At 44.8% G+C, this 27,478-nt stretch overlaps 1 long non-coding RNA gene across 1 annotated transcript in view; it reads left to right on the top strand.

Moving 5' to 3' along the window:
- Nucleotides 1-27,478, top strand: part of LOC115093195 — a 255,492-nt gene that overhangs the window by 175,551 nt on the left and 52,463 nt on the right. The window lies entirely within an intron of this gene.

Raw genomic sequence — 27,478 nt, 5'->3', positions numbered from 1 at the left:
ATCTTGTGCGCCTACCATGTGACAGGGGCCGACCAATGGCACCGGTAGCCCCTGTGACATAGTAAGGGCAAAGGCTATTGGCACCATTTTGATTACTGGCAGCTGACGGCCCGAGTGCAGGAGATTGCTCCCATACCCCCGCTGGACCACAAGGGACTTTTGGAAAGTCTTGGGGACCCTCCTGACCCCCACAAGACTTGCCAAAATCCCCAACATATAGGGCCCTATTCGTTGTATTCATGGGGAAGCAAAATGTATCGTGATTCCCCACGAATTCAACGAATCTTCGCCGAAATGTTTGGGCCACAAGACTTGATAAAAGTCCCTGGTGGTCCAGCGGTGGTCTGGGAGCAACCTCCTGCACTCGGGCCGTCGGCTGCCAGTATTCAAAATGGTGCCGATAGCCTTTGCCCTCACTATGTCACAGGGGCTACCGGTGCCATTGGTCAGCCCCTGTCACATGGTAGGAGCACAAGATGGCACCGGCCATCCATTGCTCCTTCCATGTGACAGGGGCCAACCAATGGCACCGGTAGCCCCTGTGACATAGTAAGGTCAAAGGCTATCGGCGCCATTTTGAATACCGGCAGCCAAGGGAGTGAGTGCAGGAAATGGCTCCCGGACCCCCCGCTGGACCACCAGGGAGTTTTGGTAAGTCTTGGGGGGGGGGGTCTGGAGGGTGGGGGGTTTGTTTAAATTCGCTCCTTTAGACGGCCGAATAATTCGGCGAAGATTCGTTGTATTCTTGGGGAATCGCGATACGTTTCGCTTCCCCCACGAATACAACAAATATGGCCCTATATGTTGCAGATTACCAATATGTAGGAAATGAATGCACACCCCTAGTAAACCCTTGCTCTAGTAGAACTGCAGAAAGGCACTGAAAGACAAACTACAAGATTGCAGTGACAGACTGGAACCAAAATCTTAACACAAAAAGTCTGGAGATTTGAGGTTTGTGTAGCAAATCCAATAGCCTTAGAGTGAGTAAGCCATTGGGTTGCTGCAAACAACTTTCTGTTCCTCTGCAACTCTTTTTAACTGAAATCCAGCCAATCCCTGCTATCTGGAGGTGTGAACTTGGGAACTACTTCAAGCAGTCTTCTCTGTTGCTTCCTCATTTCAGGTCCCCTGCTGGCCTATGGGTTTGGACTCCTGTACAGAACCCTGGAACTGACTCAATTCAAGTCCCTGCCTTGGTTTTACCCTAACAGAACACACTCCTGACGTCAAAGAAACATTGAAAATGTGAGACAGAGGATCTGCAAGAGCATCCTTAAATTCCCTTAATACCCTTGGATGTAACCTGTCTGGCCTCATTGCTTTATCTACTTTTAGTTTTGCTAGCTTCTTGCAAAAACTGTTTCAGATTGCTAGAGATCTAACTCACTTCTATTATCTGTAGCTTTTTTTTTCTGTGGTCCTACTCCAAGCCTTCCTCTTTCAACCCTGAACAGAAATACAGTATTTGTTAAGCATTGGCTGAATGACTATAAAATTTGATGGCTATAAAACAACTACTTCAACATATGAAATTGATATTAAACATGGACAAAACCTAGATAATACTACTTGAAAGAAAATGCAGTAATAAGGATATTCCCGCTTTTATGTTTGAGAACAAATTCAAAATAATACCCTCTTTATTTACCAGAGATTTGGGTGTGATTATTGACACCGAACTCAAAAATTTTATGCAAATAAAATTAAACTAGCAAATGGGAATCCAACTACTTTATTTAATATTATTAAATCTCTGACCTCCCCTCCAAGCTCTGATTTTTCAGAGATTGATAATGACATTTGCGATAAAATAGCCTCATTTTTTCAATTAAAAACTGAAAATATTACATCGGAATTTAAAAATTTACCTTATCCTGTATATAAGGACTCTAATTCGTTATATAATTGGAGCTCATTTGAAGAAGTTTCAGTAGATACTATTCAAAAAATAATAAATAAACAAAAGCCTTCCAATTCTCCCTTGAACCCATGTTCTGGTGCTGTTTTCAAAGGATTAGGAGAACATTATCCTAGTTTAATATGTTCAATTATACATCAAATGTTGGATTCTGGTAATTGTCCTCATCAATTGAAACAAGCATCTATAACACCAATTCAGAAGAAAAAATCAGACTCATTTTCTGATCTTTCCAATCTTAGACCAATTGCGTCACTGATCTCCTTATCCAAAACAGTAGAATCATGTGTTCTAAAACAATTAAATGATTACTTAACAGAACATGATATATTACATCCAAATCAACATGGTTTTAGAAAGGGTTATTCAACTGAAACCTTGTTGCTTTCTTCATTTGACACATATATTAGAGGATTTGATTCAAATATAGATTTTATGCTTGTGCTGTTGGATATATCCGCTAGGGATGTGCAGAGCAAAAGTTTAAGTTCATATGTCCATATGTCCAAAGGGGGTCCCATTTGCAGTCAATATGGACATAAACAGAATTCAATGAGTTGAGTATATGTCCATATGTGCAAATAAAAATTTAAACCCCTCACCCTCCTTAATCCCCCCCCCCAAGACTTACCACAACTCCCTGGTGGTCCAGCGGGCTCAGGACGCCATTTCTGACCAACTTTGCAAGGAGCACGTGACGTCGGCGTCACGTCAGAGTGACGCGGCGCCACGTGATTCCCCACGAGTTCCCTCCGGCACCCTCGTTCGGCCCAAAAGGAACTTTTGGCCAGCTTGGGGGGGCCTCCTGACACCCCCAAGCTGGCCAAAAGTTCCTTTTGGGCCGAACGAGGATCCCGGAAGCGACCCCGCGGGGAATCACGTGACGTCGGCGTCACGTCAGAGTGACGCGGCGTCACGTGATTCCCCGCGAGTTCCCTCCGGCACCCTCGTTCGGCCCAAAAGGAACTTTTGGCCAGCTTGGGGGGGCCTCCTGACACCCCCAAGCTGGCCAAAAGTTCCTTTTGGGCCGAACGAGGATCCCGGAAGCGACCCCGCGGGGAATCACGTGACGTCGGCGCCACGTCAGAGTGACGCGGCGTCACGTGATTCCCCGCGGGGTCGCTTCCGGGATCCTCGTTCGGCCCAAAAGGAACTTTTGGCCAGCTTGGGGGGGCCTCCTGACACCCCCAAGCTGGCCAAAAGTTCCTTTTGGGCCGAACGAGGATCCCGGAAGCGACCCCGCGGGGAATCACGTGACGTCGGCGCCACGTCAGAGTGACGCGGCGTCACGTGATTCCCCGTGAGTTCCCTCCGGCACCCTCGTTCGGCCCAAAAGGAACTTTTGGCCAGCTTGGGGGGCCTCCTGACCCCCCAAGCGTGCCGGAGGGAACTCGCGGTGAATCACGTGATGCCGCGTCACTCTGACGTGGCGCCGACGTCACGTGCTCCTCGCAAAGAATTTCAGAAATGGCGTCCTCACTCCTCGCTGGATCACCAGGGAGTTGTGGTAAGTCTTTGGGGGGGGATTAAGGAAGGTAAGGGGTTTAAATTTTTATTTTGGATCAACAATCGCGATTTCCAACTTATTCAACATAGCTATGTTGAATAAGTTGGAAATCCGATCGTTTATGTCTCATCACTTTTAAGTTAAAAAAAAAAATAAGTAGCGTTTTACATGTATGTTCAATACGAATGCACACCCCTAATATCCGCAGCATTTGACACCTTAGATCACACGATTCTATTGTCTAGACGTCAACAGATTGGACTACAAAATACAGTATATAAGTGGTTTTGCAGCCCGGTTGTTAACAGGCTTGCCAAAGAGACATCACATTACACCTATTTTGGCTGAATTGCATTGGCTCCCTGTTAAGTATCGAGTGAAATACAAGGTTCTATCATTAATTCATTCTTTAATCTATAATTCTGACTCTTAATGGTTATGTACCACGTTAAGAATCTATAAGCCAACGAGAAGCCTTAGATCAGCAAATAAGAATTTGCTAGATGTACCGACAGTAAGAGTAGCGAGGCTGAATTTGACTAGAGAAAGAGCCTTCTCGGTGGCAGGCCCTTTATTGTGGAATTCACTTCCCAATACACTAAGACAAACCGTGAATCATGCTGAGTTTAAAAAATTATTAAAAACACATCTATTTAAAGAAGCATTTGGGGATTTAGACACAGGAAAACACTCAAGTTGAAAGGTTATACGTTGTCAGCGTATATCTAAAGAAGATCTTGTTGACCTAGGCATAGGTTCTTGTATACACCTCAAAAAATGCCGTTCTTTATCGGTATTTATTTTATTTCTATACTTTGTCTTTTTCTTTTCTTACTTTGGTAAAATTTTTAACTAAGTTAGTATAGTTAATTTTAAATAATTAGATAAGTTTATTAGAGGTAGGGTTTATAAGAAACAATTGTAATTTCTCTTTTTCTTTTTCTCTTTTTTCTTTTCATTCTTTCTCCTATTATTATTTTTTATTTTATTTAATAAATTTGTTATTTTAATTTAATTTACTAATTTACTATCTTATCTTTTTGTTTAAATTTTTTGTAAACCGTTTTGGTGAGCGTTCTCGCTTTTAAAAGACGGTATAGAAATGTTTTTTAAATAAATAAATAAAACATATTGCTTCAAAATTAAAAGTTGGATATTTAAACTTTTAACATTAAGAAGACTTAAACCTCTACTAGATTTTCAAGATTTTAGATCTGTTCTGCAAACTTTGTTATTTGCCAATATGGATTATTGCAAAGCTCTATTATTAGGTTTACCGCAATCAACATTAAGATCTCTTCAGGTACTACAGAATGCTGCAGCCCAAGTTCTGACTGGCAGTAAGAAAGGGGATCGCATAACTGCAATTCTAATTCAATTACATCGGCTACCTCTAAATTATAACATGCGCACGCTGCCGCGCGCAAGTTATAAAATCCAGGCTCGGCGCAAGCAAGGGGGTGCACACATGTGCACCTTGTGCGCGCCGAGCCTGAGGGGAGCCCCGATGGCTGTCCCCGTTCCCTCCAAGGCCGCTCCGAAATCAGAGCGGCCTTGGAGGGAACTTTTTTTCCGGCCCCCCCCCCCACCTTCCCCTCCCTTCCCCTATCTAACCCACCCCCCAGCCCTACCTAAATCCCCACCCCCTACCTTATTTTATTTCTTACACCTGGAACGGAGGAAGGCTTGGGACATGCCCATGGACCCACCCACGGACTGCCCCCTGACCCCAGACATGCCCCAAATACTCCCACGGACTGCCCACTTTTGAAAGCCCCTGGACTTACGTGTTTCCCGGGGCTTGCATGCGCCGCCGAGCCTATGCAAAATAGGTTCGGCATGCGCAGGGGCAGATTTTCTCAGGTTACACACGTAGCTGTGTATTCAGCGCCTGCTTTCATAATGCGCCCCCAGGCACCTCTCCTGGGGGCGTGATGCAATATTTAAATTTGGGCTTGCACTGTTGAGGAGGCGCTAGGGGCGATTGCGCGCCCCTACCGCCTCCTTGACAGCGCAAACTGGAGTGAGGTCCGCTATTGGTGGCTGTCCGCTGGTTAAGAAAATGGACGCTGAATTTATCAGCATCCTGTTTTCCTAACCAGCGTGCATGCAGGGGGTTAGGAAAGTGGACGCTGATAAATTCAGCGTCCATTCTCCCAACCTGACTACCGGCACCAGAAGGAGTTTATAAAATCAATATTAAAGTGTCGGGCACTTAATATTAATTTATTCACTCTTTCACTTATTGCTGATTGGTCCCTTTACTGTTACATTTATTTATTTAAAACTTTTATATACCGACATTCATATACATATCACATCGGTTTACAGTAACAGCAACAGGTCAGCAAAATTCACTCCCCACCCGGGCGGCCTCAGCGCCGACAGCGTGACCGAAATCAGGGCCAAAAACAAGCAGCAAAGGTAAAAAAATCCCGCCGAGACTCAGGTCCCGCCTACGCTTCAGCTCAACCAATCAGAGCCGGCCCAACGGGGATTTAAATCGCGGCTCTCTTTGGCGCCATCTCCTTTCCCTTGCCGCTGCCGCTACTGCTGGGTAGGGCCTGCGCAATCGGCGCCGAGCCCCGCTGGGGGAAGGTCAGCAAAATTCACTCCCCACCCGGGCGGCCTCAGCGCCGACAGCGCGACCGAAATCGGGGCCAAAAACAAGCAGCAAAGGTAAAAAATCCCGCCGAGACTCAGGTCCCACCTACGCTTCAGCTCAACCAATCAGAGCCGGCCCAACGGGGATTTAAATCGCGGCTCTCTTCGGCGCCATCTCCTTTCCCTTGCCGCTGCCGCTACTGCTGGGGAGGGCCTGTGCAATCGGCGCCGAGCCCCGCCAGGGGAAGGTCAGCAAAATTCACTCCCCACCTGGGCGGCCTCAGCGCCGACAGCGCGACCGAAATCGGGGCCAAAAACAAGCAGCAAAGGCCCTTCCTCCGCCTCCGTGGGACACGCCCAACAGACGGCTGCAAGGCAGCCAATCGTCTGAGGCCAAACAGCCCTTAAATCAAAAACCACCCAGACGCCACGCGTCGAACGCCACGCGTCGAAGGAGCACGTCAAAGGGGCTGGCCCCTTTGTGCGCCCCTTAGTGCAGACCGGAGTGCAGACCACCGCAGACATCAGGTTCAACACCGTCCTACATACTTAACAACTAAACAACTGCAGTAAGTACAGAACAACTCTCAAGCTCTCGCCCTACCACCGTAGGCCCCGCGCCGACAACGCTGGGAATTAGCTCGCTTTCTGCTTTCTGCCAATTCGTCTCGCCGACACCTATACAACCGCATCGAAAGGCCCCCCTACCGTAAGCTACATCACCGTGAGAGGAACGCCAGAGGCCTAACCCAAGTCAGCAGGGCGCGCCACCTACTTACTTCATTTTGACACAACCAAACTTGATTTAAAAGGCACGGAGCGATCCCAGGAGTCAACTAAGCATACATCCAAGGATCCATTGACCAGGGCTCATACTCATAACTGCCTCTTCAACACTCACTCAGACTCGCCAGCTTGCAAGTAACAGCGACAGCAATCATCCTACCTCACCAGCAACCATCCAGCCTCACCAACAATCATCCAGCCTCACCAGCAATCATCCAGCTAAGACAGCTCTCATCCAGCCACACCAGCAGTCAACTAGCCTCGACACCATTCATCCAGAGTGTCCAATACCTAATGCAACATTTTCAATATTACACCACTGTTCCCAACTAATTGAGACACAATAATGCACCTCTGCACCATTCCTAAAATCTGGCAAAAAATCAGAAAGCACACAAAACCTGCAATTCATCTCATCACACGACAACAAAGACTATTACCAATAATGATCTCACCGATAACACAATTTCTAGGACTCTCATTATTTACCTTAACACTATTCAACGCTCAGTCGCTCTCCAAAAAAATGGACATCCTCAGTGACTACCTCATAGAAGCCAACCCAGATATCTGTGCAATTACAGAGACATGGCTAAAACACACAGATACTGTACTCATAAATCAACTGCCCATACAATCTTACGACGTATACTCCATCCCAAGACCCAAAAAAAGAGGTGGAGGTCTCCTCCTTGCAGCAAAGAAAGGTCTTAATATTACCTTACAACTTACCAACTCCTCCAACAAACTAGAATTCTCCCTCTTTAAATCGGAACAAATCCAAATAGCTTTAGTCTACGCACCACCAGGAACCTTAGAATCGGATCCCTCTCTACTGATAGAACTTATAGCCAAACACATAAACGCCAACAAACCTGCTGTAATCCTCGGAGACTTTAATTTACACGTAGATGCTTCTCCACAATCCATCAACTGCCAAACAGTTCTTTCCTCTCTCAACCATTTGGGCTTTACTCAAATTATCAACAGTTCTACCCACAAGGCAGGCCACACTCTGGATCTAATCTTTATTAACGATCCCTTTAACATTCATACCAACCCCACTTGTTCACCAGTTCCATGGTCAGACCACAAAGTTATCCACACAACCCTCAATATCAACAACCCACCACCTCAAACCACTAACAAAACCACCATCCACTTCAGGAAACCATGCTCTCCAGACATACTCAGTGAAAAGATGTCTGAAGCATTAAAGCAACTGGACCTCACAGACGCAACAACTGCAACTACTTCTTGGATTAATATTAACAATAAAATTGCAGATCAAATCTGCCCAACTACAACCAAAACCATACAACCTACTCTAGACAATAGGAAACCTTGGTTTACACCCGAACTTAAATCCCTTAAACAATTGCTTAGAAAAAAAGAACATAGCTGGAGAAAAAACCCAACCACCTCAACACATGCCATCTACAAATCCCTCCTCAACAACTATAGGAATACAATCCTTAGAACAAAGAAAGAATTCTACGGAAAAAAAATACACCACTTTATATTCGACTCAAAGGCTCTCTTCTCATACGTCTCCTCTTTAACCAAACCATCTCCTCCTACTATCCCAGACCACCAAGTCCTCAACAAAGCAAACGAACTAGCCAACTACTTCAAAACAAAAATCACTAACCTCACCCAATCAATCACATCCAACAACTTTACTCTAACTCACCACCTCACATCCTGGCCGCAACAAACCACAAGCCTGGATTCATTCGAGCTCACTTCTTCACTGGAGATTGAAAACACACTCAAAAAATTCAAACCTTCCTCCCACCCATCAGACCCAATACCAACAAATCTCCTCATCGCCATACCAAACACCATCTCAAAACCAATTGCAGAAATTATCAACACATCCCTTTCTCAAGGTTTAGTTCCTAACCAGTTAAAATTGTCAATACTTAAACCATTACTAAAGAAACCAAACGCTTGCCCATCAGACCCAGCTAACTTTAGACCCATCGCAAACTTACCACTTATCGCCAAACTGATGGAAAAAATCGTCAACAAGCAACTGTCAGATTATTTGGAAGATCATAACATTCTATCCCCAGCTCAATATGGATTCCGAAAACGCCTAAACACCGAATCTCTTTTACTATCTCTCACTGACACAATCCTCGTTAATCTGGAGAATAAACAATCATACCTGCTTATTCTTCTAGATCTTTCCGCTGCATTTGATACGGTAAAACACTCCACTCTAATAGACCAACTAGCCAACATAGGGATCAAAGGCACAGCCCTTAGTTGGTTCCATTCCTACTTAAGCAACAGATTCTACAAAGTAAGGATAAACAACAAAGAATCGCATCCAATCCTGACAGAGCAAGGAGTCCCACAAGGATCATCACTTTCACCCACCCTCTTCAATATATACCTCCTCCCTCTCTGCCATCTACTCTCAAACCTTAAGCTCACCTATTACCTCTATGCAGACGACATACAAATCCTCCTTCCGATTACAGAATCCCTTCAAAAAACCATCACGCACTGGAACGAATGCCTACAGCCCATCAAAAACCTACTCTCAAGCCTCAACTTAGTAGTGAATGCTAATAAAACCGAAATGCTCATTGTCTCCCAGGATCCACGCACAATCTCTTCCAGCCTTTCTCTACCAAACACACACAACTCATTCTCATCTGACGTCAGAGACCTTGGAGCATGGCTTGATAATCATCTAAACCTAAAAAAGTTCGTAAACAATACCACAAAGGACTGCTTTTACAAACTGCAAGTCCTCAAAAAACTTAAACCCCTCCTTCACTTCTCCGACTTCAGGCTAGTACTACAATCCATCATTCTTTCTAAGCTAGACTATTGCAATTCCCTGCTACTAGGTATACCCGCCAACACTATCAAACCATTACAGATGGTTCAGAATTCAGCGGCTAGAATTCTAACTAGCACTAACAAAAAAGATCATATCACCCCAATCCTCCGGAACTTACATTGGCTACCCATTAAACAAAGGATACTCTATAAGGTACTCACTATCATCCATAAAGCGACAAACAAACTAGCCCCCATCACATTAAGCTCGCAACTACAACTACACACTTCCTCCAGACCAATCAGAAGCGCATACAGAGGAACACTGCTTGCTCCACAAATAAAATCATCATTGAGCAAACGAGCGCTATCTTCAGCAGGCCCACACCTATGGAACACGCTTCCCCCAGATCTTAGACTAGAACCCAGTCATCAAGAATTCAAAAAAAGACTGAAGACTTTTCTCTTCCAACAAGCTTTCCCAGACGCTTAAGTGACAGACTCCCTAATTACTAAGTATCCTAATTACCCTAATTATGGTCACTGTATCCAGTACTAATTTTAAAATATCTACAACTGGACAATTATCTTTGAGCTCAAAAATTTACTTTATTTCATATTTATTTTTGGCATTGCTTATATTTATATTTATTGCTAAGTTAAATAGTTATACTGCTTATATAATATATTATATTTCTTTACTTATTAATATTTATTACCAGTTAAACTATTATTTCTTTATTTAGCTCTTTGTTAAATTGTCAACCAGTTATACTGTTCCATATGTTCTACTGTTCCATGTAAAGCTCCGCTCTCTGTTGAGCAGTTCTTTGTTTTATGTAAACCGGAGTGATTTGTAGTCCCTACAAGAACTTCGGTATATAAAAAAAAATAAAAATAAATAAATAAATAAATAAATAAATAACAAGGGGTGTAGTACCTTAAAATGCGAAAGGGAAAAAATAAAGTTATATATAACAGGGATATCAAAGGATCATGGGAAAAGTGAGAAATAAAAGGGTCAGGGTGACCTAGGAAAGAATGATAACTAAATTACAGATACTTGTAGGTTTTCATGTCAGTTTTCATGTCAGTGAAAGGACCAATCTCCTTTCAGAAGGCTGTCCCAAAAGGCAATTGCTCTTTTCACTGACATGTGACAGTGTAAGGGCCAATTGCTGATTGGTCCCTTTACTGTCACATGTCAGTGAAAGGACCAATCCCCTTTCAGAAGGCTATCCTGAAAGGGGATTGGTCCTTTCACTGACAAATGTCAGGGAAAAGGACCAATGGGCAATAAGTGAAGGAGTGAATAAATTAATATTAAGTGCCCGACACTTTAATATTGATTTACATACTGCTTCTGGTGTTGGTAGTCAGGTTTGGAGAATGGACGCTGAATTAACCAGCGTCCATTTTTCAAACCCCTGCCAGCGCTTTTTTAAAACTTTTTTTTAAATTATTTTTTAAATAGTTGTTCCTCCCATTTAATATCCCAAGTATATTAAGTAGGAGGCAGTACAGAAAATCATTTTTTTCTGCTTTTCTGTACTAGTTTTAGTAGCGCTCAGCAATTAATGCCTGCTTTGGGCAGGCATTAATTTCTGATCGCTAAAATGTGCTTCCTGGACGCACATCTTTTTTTTGCATAGGGAGTGAATAGCTAATAGCCTCATTCACATGCATTTGCATATGATGAGCGCTATTAGGTCCACGTTGGATGTGCTTTGTAGAGGCGCTAATCCCCTTCTTGCATAAGGGGATTAGTTAGCGCCTCTACAACCCACGTCCAACTGCGGGTTATATAGTGTGCTGGGCTCTGCGCACTGTATTGCATCAGCCCCAATGAAGGCAGTGCTCCAGTCCTTGTGTTGACCACCCTGGATTATCAGTCTCATGTGTCAGTCATTTAGGCGCTGAGGAATCTTCTCTTACCAACTGATGAGCTGATCACTCTTCTGCACTGAGACTTTGTTCTTACTTTTTAGCATTGGCATGTGGTGGTCTGTCACTCTGCTGATTTATGGCTCTGCTCCTGAAGATCTCCCTCAGGGCCACAAATCTTGACATCTAACAGTAACTAAGCATATTTCCCTTAACACTCTATGCCACGTTATGGATTATAGGGTTTATCTACCTGAAAATTAACTGAACAGTCACTTTTAGGGTGGAAGTCTGGCTATCAGTTTTGGTGTTTGATCTGTATAACTGCATCCAAAGTGGAATTGTTTAAATTTACAGAGAGGTAAACTGATGAAGTGACTTGTTCCTATTCACACACTGTCCTAAGGTACTCCTTTTGGGCCTGTTTTAATCATTAGGAACAAGTGGTAGCATGCTGTCATCAAGCAGGTGCTATAGTAAGACATTTAAAGTGAGAGGTAAGCAGTCTTCATTCATCTTTAGGGTCTCCTCAAGAACATTATTGGGACTGGGATGTGTAACTTGGTTTTGTTATATGTATAGTTATTATTTACAGTCATGAGAAAATTTTGCCTCATTTCAGAGGTGGACATTTGTTTTACCATGTAAACCTGAACAAGACCAAAAAAACCTAGCAATATTTAGTGGTACTGCCAAAGGCCAATCTTCTATGCTTTGATTAATTTTGTAAATAATATGAGATATTTACATACAGAGTTGATACATTATGGGGCGGATTTCAAAAGGGTTTCCCGCGTAACCCTTTAAAACCCCTCCTGTGCGCGCCAGGCCTATTTTGCATTGGCCAGGCGACGCGCGCAAGTCCCGGGATGCGCGTATGTCCCGGGGCTTGAAAAAGGGGGTGGGGGCGGGGACGAAGCCTCCAGGCACAGCGGCCAACCACTTCCAGAAGTCACCATCTGAAATGCTCCCCTAGGCACATGAAAGTAGCCCAATACAGTAAGGGCCAGATTTTCGAACCTACACGAGCGCACAAATCTACGCCCAATTTTATAACATGCAAATGAATAACTGTCATCAACAAAGTATATAAACTTTTTTTTTTGGGGGGGGGGGGCCAATCTTTTCTTTTCTTTGCCAAGTAATGTACTTGGATTTTCAGAAGGCGTTTGACAAAGTTCCTCATGAGAGACTAGGGATGTGAATCGTTTTTTGACGATTTAAAACAATCGTCAGATATATTTTAAATCATCAAAAATCGTTAGAGCCGCGATACAATAACAATTCCCCCGATTTATCATCAAAAAATCGTAAATCGGGGGAGGGGGGAGGGCGGGAAAACCGGCACACCAAAAAAAACCCTAAAACCCACCCCGAACCTTTAAAACAAATCCCCCACCCTCCCGAACTCCCCCAAAATGTTTTAAATTACCTGGGGTCCAGTGGGGGGGGGGGGGGGGGTCCCGGCGCGATCTTCTTCTCTCTGGCCATGGCTGCGTTAAGAGAAATGGCGCTGGTGGCCCTTTGCCCTTATCATGTGACAGGGCAAAGGTAGTGCCGGCGCCATTTTGGTTCCTGGCTCCCGGCGTCACGCGTGCAGGAGATCGCCCCCGGACCCCCAGGGACTTTTGGCCAGCTTGGTGGGGCCTCCTGACCCCCACAAGATTTGCCAAAAGTCCATCGGGGGTCCGGGAGCGACCTCCTGCACGCGGGCCCTATTGCCAATATTCAAAATGGTGCCGGCGCTACCTTTGCCCTGTCACATGATAAGGGCAAAGGGCCACCGGCGCCATTTCTCTTAACACAGCCATGGCCAGAGAGAGGGAGATCACGCCGGGACCCCCCCCCCCCCCCCCACTGGACCCCAGGTAATTTAAAACATTTTGGGGGGGTTCGGGAGGGTGGGGGATTTGTTTTAAAGGTTCGGGGTGGGTTTTAGGGTTTTTTTGGTGTGCCGGTTTTCCCGCCCTCCCCCGATTTACGATTTTTAACGATTTAAAAAACAAAACAAAACACGACGTTCAGATTTCCCTCCCCCCCAGCCAAAATCTATCGTTAAGACGATTGATCACACGATTCACACCCCTATGAGAGACTTCTAGGAAAAGTAAAAAGTCATGGGATAGGTGGTGATGTCCTTTCGTGGATTGCAAACTGGCTAAAAGACAGGAAACAGAGAGTAGGATTAAATGGTCAATTTTCCAGGGATGTGCAGAGGGACGCCATAAGTTGTATTCGTGATTCGGATTCGTCGGGCAGCAGATATGTTGCATTCGGCCGTATGGTGCCCCGATGCGTTAATACGGCGATTTCTATTCATGTCCCAGCTAAAATTAAAATTAACTACAACCCCCCACCCTCCTAACCCCCCCAAGACTTACCAAAACTCCCTGGTGGTCCAGCGGGGAGTCCAGGAACCATCCCCTGCACTCTCCCACCCTCGGTGCTGGTTTCAATATGGCGCCGATAGCCTTTGTCACAGGGGCTACCGGTGCCATTGGTCAACCCCTGTCACATGGTCATCGGCGCCATCTTGTTCTCCTACCATGTGACAGGGGCTGACCAATGGCACCGGTAGTCCCTGTGACATTTATGGGCAAAGGCTATCGGCGCCATTTTGAGTATTGGCATCAGACGGCCGGAGTGCAGGAGGTCGTGTATTCGTGGGGAATTGCGATACGTTTTGCTTCCCCACGAATACTACAAATAGTGCAATATACGTTGCGGATCGCCAATACGGCAAAAACGAATGCACACCCCTACAATTTTCTCAGTGGAAGGGAGTGGGCAGTGGAGTGCCTCAGGGATCTGTATTGGGACCCTTACTTTTCAATAAATTTATAAATGATCTGGAAAGAAATACGATGAGTGAGGTAATCAAATTTGCAGATGATACAAAATTGTTCAGAGTAGTTAAATCACAAGCAGATTGTGATAAATTGCAGGAAGACCTTCTCAGACTGGAAAATTGGGCATCCAAATGGCAGATGAAATTTAATGTGGATAAGTGCAAGGTGATGCATATAGGGAAAAATAACCCATGCTATAATTACACAATGTTGGGTTCCATATTAGGTGCTACAACCCAAGAAAGAGATCTAGGTGTCCAAACAGGTGGATAAAGCAATGGCAAAAGCCAGAAAGATGCTTGGCTGCATAGTGAGAGGAATAGTTGGCAGAAAAAGGGAGGTAATATTGCCCCTGTATAGGTCCCTGATGAGACCTCACTTGGAATACCTTGTACAATTCTGGAGACTGCACCTTCAGAAGGATAGAAACAGGATGGAGCCTGCCCAGAGGGTGGCTACTGAAATGGTCAGTGGTCTTCATTCTAAAGCATATGGGGACAGACTTAAAGATTTAAACATGTATACCCTAGAGCAAAGGTAAGATTAGAAAGACATTTAAGTATCTCCAAGGTTTACATGCACAGGAGGTGAGCCTCTTTCAATGGAAAGGAAGCTCTGGAATGAGGGGTCATGGGGTGAGGGTGAAAAGGGGTAGACTTAGTAATAATCTTAGGAAATTTTTCTTTACATAGAAGGTAGTGGATGCATGGAATAGCCTCCCAGAGGACGTGGTGGAGACAAAAACAGTATGGGCCAGATTTTTAAACCTACGCCCGATTTTATAACATGAGTGCGTAGCCGCATGCATGTTATAAAATCCGGGGTCAACGCATGCAAGGGAGTGCACATATGTGCACCTTGTGCGCGCCGAGCCCTAGGGGAGCCCCGATGGTTTTCCCTGTTTCCTCTGAGGCCGCTCTGAAATCGGAGCGGCCTCAGAGGAAACATTACTTCCGCCCCCCCCTCCCACCTTCCCCTCCCTTCCCCTACCTAACTCATCCCCCAGCCCTATCTAACTCCCCCCTGACCTTTGTTGACGAAGTTGTGCCTGCCTCTGGGTAGGTGTAGGTTGTGCGCACTGGCCAAGTGCCGGCGTGCGAGCCCCCGGTACCACCGCTGTGCCGGAGGCCTCAGTCCCGCCTCCGGCCCTCCCACTCCCTGCCCATTTTTTCAAGCCCCGGGACATATGCGCATCCCGGGGCTTGCGCATGTCGCCGGGCCTATGCAAAATAGGCTCGGCGCGCGCAGGCGCGGGTTTTCAGGGTTACGAGCATAATATATGCGTGTAACCCTTTGAAAACCCGCCCCTATATGAATTCAGGAAAGCTTGATATAAATACAGGGGATCTCTGAAGCAGTGATGTTTAATGTAAATCTTAATTAGTTGGGAGGATTGGTAGCCATCATTCTATATTTAAATGTTTCAAAATTGTAACGCCATCCATTGGCTCAGTTTACACAGGAGAGACCTTGGGAAGCCAGCTTCCTTCCCCTTTCCCCATTAAAAAATAAATAAATAAATAAATCGGGCAAAACCTTGAGAAAAACAAGCAGAGAAGGTCCCAAACAACAAAACCTATCAGCATGGAGGAGTAACCTAGTGGTTAGAGCAGCAGGCTACAACCCAGGGAAACCAGAGGTCAACCAGCATTGTTGCTCCTTGTGATGTTGAGCAAGTCACTTTACCCTCCATTGTCTCAGGTACAAAATTAGATTGTAAGCCCTCTGGCGATAGGGAAATACCTAAAGTACCTGAATGTAATCCATTCTGAAGTGCTGAAAAGCAGAATATAAAAAAAAAAAAAAAAAAGTAAATCAACAATGCCATCTTGCTTCCCTTACTTCTACCAGCAAATATCTTTTGGTTATAACACTTTGTACGTCACATGCAGAGGTGCATGGAGTCCAGGCATGTTTGTTTCTTTAAGATGCAGTTAGATAAAATCTTCAGAGGAGTAAAATCAGGATTTTGTATTACCTGCCTTTAAAATCCATTTCTATCTCACCCCGCTCACTGTGTCATTCCATTTCAAGATGTGGTCTTTTAATCTATTTCTGCAAGTCCTATCTCACCATTTCTCATGCATGGTCTGCAGTATGTCATTAGAATATACAGTATATATAATTTTACATGTCTTCTTCAATTTAACTTGTCTTATTGCTGTCATGTCAGGAGTCCCATCTAATGGTTCCTGTGCTGTTTGTGTTTGTAAATCTGAATTACTGCCTATCACTGCATTTCAGAATGGCATTGTTTCCTTTCATTCACATTTCCACCAAAATAATCTTCTTTCCCCCATCCCTCCCCAAACTGGATGATCCTTGCCTCTCTGTGGTTGCCACTGATCATTTCCCAGTTAAATTTTACATGCGGAAATTGGATCCTTAACTGACTATGAAAACTGGTTTCTCTGATTATTACCACAGTCTGTCCCTGGGTAGACGCAACAGCAATCTTCCCTCTAAGGATTGGGTTGATGTGTACAAACATTTTTGGTTTCATTATCCTGTAAGCACTACTTTCTTTCATGCAAAAAGCCTATCAATTTTATGCACACAGACACTCAGTCCTAACAGGGTGCATGCTGCTACCATTCTTACATATACACACACACACACACTTGTATATTCACTCTCACACTCTTTCTCACATATACATGCTCATTCTCACAAACACACACACACACACACACACACACTCATTCTCATTCCTTTCATTCACTCCCCAGATTCTCATGTACATGCACACTCACTCAGTTCTCTTCCTCTTCCACACACACTCATCTCAGTAACTGCAAACCCTTCACTGCCAAACACGTTGAGAAGGAACAGAAACCCCTGCAAAAAAAAAAAAAAGACACCTAGAACCTTGCCATACCATACCAACACTATCTCAGGACTCAAACAGCAGCCTTACCTATGACACAGTAGCAATGCAAATATTATACCAAGCCCTAGAACATTAATATACCACCTACTGAGGTTAACAGAACAGTGCTACAGAGCACTACAAAGAAAACTACATGCCAGCAGAAATACTGCAACTCAGTTACACATGCAGAACACAGACAGACGCTTACCTAATACTGAATAAGGGACTACAAATTAGAAACAGAAACAAATTAGAAACAGAACAGACAAAAATAAAATGGAAAGCCCGAGAAATCAGACTCTGAACAGTAGGTTACTGAAGAAAGAACAAAATACATCTATGTAATGCATATTCCCAAAGATAACATATGCCAATCACTAAAAATTCAAAATATATATATTTTTTTACCTTTGTTGGCTGATCTTATTTTTCTAATCAGCTGGTCTCAGGTTTTCTTTTTCCACATTCCCTCTCTTGGTCTCTTACCAATTCCTTTCACAGAGTCTCTTTTTTGTGTCCCTGTTTTTTCTTCTTCACCTATCTTCTTCCTTTGCTTTCTCAAACATACAGTCAGGTTCTCATTCTCACATGCTGTCTCTCTCTCTCAAACGTACACACAGGCTCATACTCACACACACACACACAAACACACATACACACACACACACACGCACACACATTGGCTTCCACTCTCACATGCTGCCTGTCTCTCATACATACACCCCAGCTTTCTCACATGCTGTCTCACAGAAACATACTTGCTGTCTCTCACACACACACACACATGGCTCTCACTTTCACAATCCATCTCTCTCATATATACACAATTACTCTTTCTCACATGCTGTCTCATTCACCCACATGCACATAGGCTCTCACTCTCACATGCTGTCTTTCTCACACACACACACACAGTTTCTCAACTCTCTCTCTCTACAGGGCCTCATCCTCCCTCTCCCCTCTGGATCTCCTCTTCTTGGGCTGCCATGAGATGGGATCTGTGGCGACCCTGCCACAGACATTTCTCCTTTTCTGCACGTGAGCCAATGACCATGAAGACCTCCTTCCTCCTCACGTGGCAACTTTTTCATACAGGCCAAGAGGGCAGGAAGAAGGAGCACCCAGAGTTTTGGGGGCCTCTTCTTTTCTTCGTTTCATCATGGGATGGGTTCCATCACAGCCCCGCCAGTCTCTTTGCTCATTCAGGCCATGGTGGGATGGGCTCTACCATGGCTTCGATGGTCTTCTTGAGCTGGGGGGTAAAAGCTGGGCACGGCTGTGAAAAAAGTTGTGTGCGACCATGCACACATGCAGCTTGGAGGGAATAGTGCTCAGCACGTAATAGTTTTCAATGACAAGAAATCATAATGTGGGCTACTTGACTGTGAATGTTAGGTTAGCAAGAGCCGTCTATATAGAATTTCTTTTAGCTTTAATGTTTGAGGAAATATTTGAGGATAAAACATTTTCTGTGCAGGTCTCTGTCACTCCAAGCTAGGGACTGCTGTGTAGAATTGATTGTGCTCAATGGACTGAAATAACAAAACAAGTGATTACTTGTCTTCAGCTTTTGGCAGTAACTTGCAAACGGTGATCCTAAAAAGCTGTGACACAACTGACGGTCTGGCTAGAGCTGGGGAACCCCCACAGGGGCAGCACAGGACTTCAAGGCAGGGCAGAGAGGACCTTCTGCCTGTATCAGCCACCTCCCCTACAGATTGAGCCCTTGTGTTCTGGGGGCCAGCAGGAATTAGGCTGCAGCTGGAATCAAGGTGCAGCCTGGAACTTGGAAACACAGGCTGAAGACAAAGACTGGATATGAAGGCAAGGCAAGGCTGGAGACTGAGGCAAGGCAAGAATGGAAAGAAGACTGAGCACACATTGAACTAGGCTAGACATGCTGGGGAGACTGGGACAAGGCAAGGCACAGGCAGTATAGGGAACAGATACCAGGGAAAGGACTAGGCCAGACAAGGACAGGACAGGGACTAGACAGGACAGAACAGAACAAAGAACACGGAAGCCCAAAGGCAGTGGTTCAGAAGGTCCGTAGGCCACTAAGCATAATTTGCCGAAGCCAGGCAGGGAGATATGAGGAGTCCCAGAGGCTGCAGGCTAGGCAAGGCAGAGCTAGAAGGCCCAGAGGCCACTTTAGGCAAAACAAAGCTAGAAGGCCCAGAGGCTACAGGGCCATTCAAGACAGAGCTGGAAGACCCAGAGGCCACTGGACTAGGCAAGGCAATGCTGGAAGGCTGGAAATCCACAGGACTATGCAATACTGAGCTAGAAGACCTGGAGGCCACACAGCAATATTAAGTAGAATAGGACCAAGCAGGGAGCTGAGTAGACTGGATGACAAGGCATCATGTATTGCAAGAGGCAGGGCTTAATGGGCCAAGCCCTGATGAGTCATGAGCTCATGGAGTCTGTGGCTGGAGCAAAAGCAGGTGTAGCTCCATGGGGACCTCTGGTGGCAGGGAGGCTGGATCCTAGCACTGCATGGCCGCATCTTCCTCTGATAAACCAATTACCGATACACCATTATGACACTTTCTCAATCCCAAGACACAAAAAAAGAGGAGGCGGTCTGCTCCTAGCCACCAAAAAAGAACTCAATCTCAGCCAGCATCCAGTCAAGACTTCATCCAAAAAACTGGAACTAGGTCTATTCAAGTCAAAACATATTCAAATTCTTCTAGTATATGCACCACTAGGATTACTAGACAAGATGCCTCCCCTCTTATAGAAACCATTGCCAAACATATCAACACAGACTCACCAGCGATGATATTGGGGAACTTTAATCTACATGTTGACGCCTCACCACCCACTCCCAACTGTGAAACCTTGCTTACCACACTCGGGGCTTTGGGCTTTGAACAAATTATCAATAAACCCACCCATAAAGCAGGACACACGCTCGACCTCATCTTCATAAACTCCAGCCTATTATACAATAACACTCCAGACTGCACCCCTGTCCCCTGGTCGGACCATTCCCTGATATCAGCTACCCTCACGACTCAAGGAAATCCTATTCAGCCTCAACCTCATTGTACTGTACAGTTCAGGAAACCATGTGCCTCCGACACTCTCATTGAATATCTATCCAAGGAACTCCCTAACTTCGATACCACCAACCCCAACTCAGCCCTTCTATCCTGGTGTAATATCAAGGAGTCAATAGCCAATAAAATTTGCCCCAAAGTGACGAAAATAATCAACTTGACTCAAAAAAAGAAACAACCCTGGTTCTCACCAGAACTCAAATGGATGAAGCAAGACCTCAGACACAAGGAAGGCATTTGGCGTAAGGCCCCCAACACCACAACACTATCCGATTATAAACGAACCCTCCATCTCTACAAGAACTCCATTTTACAGACAAAAAAGACTTCTATGCCAGCAGAATTCATGATATCCAATATGATGCCAGGGCTCTATTCTCTTATGTATCCCAACTTACAAAACCCTCTGCCCCCACCATCCCAGATGACCAGGCTCAAACCAAAGCAAATGAGCTAGCACTCTTCTTTCAGGATAGAATTGCAAACACTCTAGTACTTCTCCCTACCAACTCCATCCCCCCCCCCCCCGCCCAAAACTCCAACACTCCATCTTATCCTGGAGCCACCCTCGACTCCTTCGAGCCTACAACCCCCCTGGAGATTGAGTCCACTCTCAAGAAGTTGAAACCTTCCAGCCACCCGATGGACCATATCCCAACTAAACTTCTGCTCCTCATCCCAGGCACGATCTCCAGATCACTGGCAAACATCATAAACTGCTCCCTAGCCCAAGGAATCTACCCAGATGAGCTAAAAATGGCGTCCCTCAAACCCCTTTTGAAGAAACCCAACCCGGACACAAAAGAACGCGCCAATTTTCGACCCATATCCAACCTCCCTTTTATCGCGAAACTCACAGAGAAAGTGGTCAACACACAACTCTCAGACTACCTGGAGGAACACAAAATCCTATACCCTTCCCAGTATGGCTTCCGTAAATCATCTAGCACAGAAACCCTTCTCATCTCCCTATCAGACCACATTCTCTTGGGCCTAGACAAAGGGCTCTCTTTCCTTCTAGTCCTCCTAGACATCTCTGCGGCTTTCGACACCGTTAATCACACCATCCTCCTAAATCGCCTCTCAGACATCGGATTATCAGGACACGCCCTCAGATGGTTCAACTCCTTCCTCAACAACAGAAGCTTCAAGGTCAGAATCAATGACAAAGAATCCCCAAACTTCAAATCAACTCGAGGCATCCCCCAAGGCTCTTCTCTATCACCTACACTCTTCAATATCTACCTACTGCCCCTCTGTCAGCTGCTCATAAACCTAAACTTAATTCACTACCTCTATGCAGATAACGTACAGATCTTGATCCCCATAAAGGAATCCCTCCCAATAACTCTTACATACTGGGAAAATTGCCTCAAGTCCATTAATCACCTCCTCTCCAGCCTGAACCTGGTTCTAAATGCAGCCAAGACTGAAATCCTTCTAATCTCCCCCGACCACTCGGCCCAGACAGATCAGACATTCCCCAACTCTCAGATCACACAAGTAAGAGACCTAGGAGTTTTCCTCGATAACCATCTGAATCTAAAGAAATCCATCAACACCACCACTAAGGACTGTTTCTATAAGCTTCAAGCTCTGAAAAGACTCAAACCCCTTCTTCATTTTCAGGACTTCAGAACAGTCTTACAGTCAACGCTGTTCTCCAAAACTGACTATTGCAATGCTCTCCTCCTGGGGCTACCCATCTCTGCCACCAAACCACTACAGATGCTCCAGAACGCAGCAGCTAGAATCTTGACCAACACTAACCGGGGAGCTCACATCACTCCCATACTCCGAAACTTACACTGGCTGCCAATAAAATACAGAATATTACACAAGGCACTCACCATAATCCACAAAACCATCCACAATCAATCACCTCTAGACCTTCAGATCCCACTCAAACTCTACGCTTCCGCAAGACCCATCAGAGAAGCATACAAAGGAACTCTACAAGTCCCTCCAACTAAATACACACACCTAACATCCACCAAAGATCGTGCATTCTCCACAGCGGGCCCTCTCATTTGGAACAATCTGCCGACTGACCTAAGACTGGAACCTTGCCTTCTAACTTTCCGAAAAAAACTTAAGACCTGGCTTTTCCTCCAAGCCTTCCCCTAATCTCTAAAATGTCAACATACCTCCCAACCAGGATCCACCCCACTAACTAGTCTCTCGGACCATTCTTAATATTTACATATATATTTCCCCTCAAGTTTTTGCTGTCCTTCTACTTCCCGGCTTCTCTAGCCCCCCAAGTTCGATACCCTTGTTATATGTAACTTGTTTTTGCCTTCTTGTTATATGGTTATTTAGTTAGTCCCTAAGTTCCATGTAAACCGATTTGATATGAATCTTTTCATGAAGGTCGGTATATAAAAATGTTAAATAAATAAATAAATCTTTGCTTGGTGGGTGAACCACATGTGGTGCCCAATCAAACCATGCTTTATCTTGCAACACATTTTCCTGATCACTGAACAGTAACTTATCAAAAGCGTACTAGGAGAAAAACACCATGGTAAATGCAGACCACATGACTGCATTTTTAGTAGTCATTCAAATTTACCAGTATGCAGTGGAAGCAAATATGAAATTGTGCTTTTACATGATCAGTTATGTGGTAAGCATCAGAATTCTTTTAACTTAGCTTTTCATATCAGTAATAATGTAAAAGAGTGTTATCTATATAATGCATTGTTATGTTAAAGATAGGTAACCTGGGAAGAATAAGAGCTTATTTACACGGTGCAATGGGGACTATTATCTAGTTAACCATCCCCATCACTGTGCCATTAGGCTAGATCCACTCTATCTCATCCACCCAAACAAACGTTTCTTCAATGACAGAGATTATAATGTGATTTGGTACTTTTTCTAGTGCCCAAGTACTGTTACATTTAGAACGTTCTTCCCAGTGTCTAATACTCAGGGATTGGCATCCACTGGTAGGCAAGACACATGGTGGCACATGAACACCTTCTTCCCAGCATTCCGCTCCCTACCCAATTCCAGCACCACAATCATTTTCAAAATTCATTGTCCATCTGTGCTGATCTTGTGCTGTACGAGATCACACAGGATTTGAAATTGCTTGTGGTGCTGGAATTAGGTATCAAGCAGCATGATGAGCAGACGGAGGGATGGGAATAAGCAATGTGCTGACTAGAGGAGTTAACATTTTGGTAAAGGAACTCCCAGGTGGCGGGGGGATCTCTCCCCTTTCTGATGGCAGGGCACAGAGATGTGTGTTTATTCACTCATCCAAAAAACATTGTTGACCACTTGTCTAATCTAATTCATCCCTGCTGTAATTTAAATCCAATTATTTCTTATTGTAACTTCAGTGAAACTGGAGGACAACATATCACCATGTTATTTATAAACTTACTTTAAATTTTTTTAGTATTGCTGCCATGTCACCTCTAATTATTGCATGCTATACACTCAATACATATAATTCCTTCAACCTTTTCTTGTAGGTAATTTTATCTAGATTTCTTATCCTTTTTTGTTGCCCAATCTCTAGACTGCCTATAAAACTTCCCTGTTCTTCTTGAAATTGGGACATGGAGGGGCCAGAATAGGCCACAGTACTCCTCAGAAGGCATTACTAAAATTTAGCAGAATGGGAGGATTACTTTGTTTATCTTACTACAATACTCCTGTTCAGAGGTGGCTAGTGAGATATATTGAGTGGAAAAATTATGGATGTTTTTAGAATGGAGGATTATTTGTGCCCATGGACCTTCAAGCTAATTTTCAAATGGAAAGTGAGGGTAACTTTCAAACAGCTCTGTGTGGCCCCATATACATGAGTATATGGCTACATGGAGATCTACTACAGCATTTTATAATCTGTATCAGGTGTGCACAGATGATAAAATATGCATATGTGCACCCCCCTAACATATGCATGAATTGCTCCATATGCATGAATATCTGCAATGTATTGAAATCAAATACTTTTCCTATCTATTTTCTGTGCAAATAAATTGTGACTTGCTCATGTAAAACCCTGTTTTCCTCATGGAAGTTGATATATTTTAAAATACAGGCACGTAACTGAAATCACCAGTTTGCTGAAACCTCCACTAGTTCACTCAGTCCTCCAGGTCATCAAGACCCTCCTAGTTCTTCACTTTGAACGCCCGTCAGTTCACTCAGACTTCTCACCTAACCAATAGTAGACAAAAAAAATGAGTCTATCAATTTGCAAGATAATTAGCAGGTGTAAAATTACGCATTTAAGTTGCCAAATGCACATGCATAAGTCACTTATAAAATAGCAACTTGCACATGTACCTCTTGGCCCGGACACAGAACACCCATAGGCTGCCCCTTTTTTTGTGCATGTAAATGGCATACAAGACTGAAAATACTCACATACTTTTGATATTTATAAAATAGTGTGTACACAAGTACAAGTTACTTAAATGCATATATGCTAATTTTGTGTGAATTTTGAAAATTCACCCCATAAATGGTAGTTTTCCTTTTAAAATTGAATTCTGCTAGGTCCATGGATACAAAACATGCATGGATGTTGCACCTGATTTAACTGTGGTCAGGCTTCATGTGGGACAGATTGCATAAGGATTTGAAAATCAAATCCCTGTGCATACTTTCCCTCCTCCACACCTGGGAATACCTCTTTTCTTGCAACTAAACCTAGCCTCCTGGTGAAACTTGGTCATTACAGTTAGTTGCTAAGAGATGGTAATTTTAAGCTCCAGGGATTTACCTGGGGAACTCCCTTTGAAAATTGTCCTCCCTATGTTTATATGGAAAGCCTAGGGTGTCACAGCCCCATTGGAATGTGTTTTCAAGTAATTGAAAAATGAAAGCAAAGCTAAGACTCCTAGTCCCCAATAGCAAGCTACTCATGAAGTGTATACTCTTGAACTATTACCTGTTACTGACGTCTGGAAGCTTAGCAGTCTCTTGTCAAAGGGATCTGCACAGCATGCTTGATCACAAACCCTGCCCTTCCTCTGCTCCATGGAATCAATCCAAGTTCGTCACTACCACCTTTCATTTTGGTCTCCACCATTCCAGCTAATTCAGGTTTGTACTGCTGATACTAAGGAGATCAGGGAGAAATGGAGAGAAAGCAAATGAACAGACTAGTCCCAGCAGAAGAAGAAAATGCCAAAAATAGCATTTGGTGGGTGTGTTTTGGAGGGGCTGGCTGGCTGGCTAACTTTGGCACCCAAACCCTAGGTGCAGGCATAACTGGCTTAGATCTAGCCTGCTATGCCTGCATCCAGAGGTGGTGAACCCCTTATCTACCCACCTGATCTGAAAATATCAATCAGCCCCTGGACATTCTCCTTTCTTCTTCTTGATGTCACCCAAAATAAGTTGTCCTCAGACAGTTGCCCTGAATTCCCCATCCTTCTGCCCAATGCTACCCAAAATGTTGACCTCAGACAGCTGTCCCAAATCTCCTTCCCCCTTTCTCAATGTCATCCAAATAATTGATCTTGGACAGTCACCTCAAATCCCCCTTCCTCCTACCCAATGTCATTCAAAAAAGTTGTCCTCAAGCAACAGTGGGAGGTGAGGCTTTTTGCCCCTGCTGACTTGGCATTAGGATCTTTTGGGGATGGAACGGGGATAAGGGAGGACTCTTTTTGGATAACATTGGGCAGGAGGCAGGAGGTTCAGGATGGCTGTCTGGGGCCAACTTCTTTAAATGACATTCTGTGGGAGGTTGAGGGGGTGGGGATTTCAGAAGGTTGTCCAAGGGCAACATTTTTTGTGACATTTGGCATAAGGGAGGATCACTGAGTGCAAGCTGGCACACCAGTGCTGGGTTTGGGAGAGAGTGGAGCCTTTCTTTAAAGGAAGGGGGCACATTATCAGTAAACCACTCAGTAGTTAGCAGGTTTTGAGTGTTGTGTGCAGTTCTGATCACCACTTCTCAAGAAATATAGGATAATTGGAAAAGGTGCTGAGAGGGGCAACAAAAAAAGATTAAGGGGATGGAATGTCTGCCTTATGAAGAAAGGCTTGACAGATTAGGACTCTATAACTTGGTAAAGAGATGACTGAGAGGAAACATGATAAAGATTTACAAAATCATGAGTGGTCCATAATGGAGTAAGTTAATAGGGAACAGTTATTTACTTTCTCCAATAGCATTAGGACTAGAGGACACTCTATGAAAATAACCAGTAGCAAATTTAAAATACATTTTAGAAAGTATTTTTTCAGTCAATGTATAATTAAACTATTAAATTTGTTGCCAGAAAATATGGTCTGAACCACCAGTATGAACGATGAGTTTTAAATAAGTTTGTAGGCATTTCTAGAGGGCAGGGTCATTAATAATTTAGCTGATTAGCCTTAGGAGTTTCCACCTCCCACTTCTGGGAGTGAGCGGCGTGGAATGGGCTTTCCTATTTGAAATCTGATAGAACCCAGACTGGCTACTGTTGGAGGCAGGATGCTGGGCTTGATGGACCATTGGTCTGAACCAGCATAGGCACTTATATTCTTATAGCTTAATTATATTAGCCTGCTTTCCTCCACACCCTAGATCAGGGGTCGGGAACCCATGGCTCGCGAGCCAGATATGGCTCTTTTGAAGGCTGCATCTGGCTCGCAGACACGTGTCGCCATACTTCGCGGTTCCCGGCTGACCCAGCTGCTCCCCGGTCCTCCGCCGCCCGGGCTTAAAATGCTGTCAGCCCGGGCGGAACGCGGCAGGACAGCTGGAGTCAGCGGCACCGGCGTGCTCTCTTCTCCTCCCCCCGGCGGCCCGGAAGAGGAAGTGGAGAGCATCGGGTGCCTGCGCGGGAAGAAGAGACCACACTAGCGTGGTCTCTTCTTCCGCGCAGGCACCCGATGCTCACCACTTCCTCTTCCGGGCCGCGGGGGGGAGGAGAAGAGAGCACGCCGACTGGAGTCATCCGGGTGCCTGCGCGGGAGTCATCGGGTGTCAGCCGGGTGCCAGCGCTGGAGTCATCGGGTGCCTGCGCGGGTCTTCCCGCGCAGGCACCCGATGCTCTCCACTTCCTCTTCCGGGCCGCGGGAAGAAGACTGCAGCGCGGCTCGGAGGAAAATGAAAATCTTCAACCGCGGCCGATGGGACTCCGCCTTCGCCTCCGCGAGGGCTGAAAATGAAGGAGGTTAGCGTTGGGAGGTGGCTGCTGCTGCCGCGAGTTCCCGGGGGGA

Source organism: Rhinatrema bivittatum, chromosome 6 (genome assembly GCF_901001135.1).
Source record: "Rhinatrema bivittatum chromosome 6, aRhiBiv1.1, whole genome shotgun sequence".
Taxonomy (NCBI): domain Eukaryota; kingdom Metazoa; phylum Chordata; class Amphibia; order Gymnophiona; family Rhinatrematidae; genus Rhinatrema; species Rhinatrema bivittatum.
Note: the sequence above shows the minus strand (reverse complement) of the source record. Positions and strands in the feature narration are given on the sequence as shown.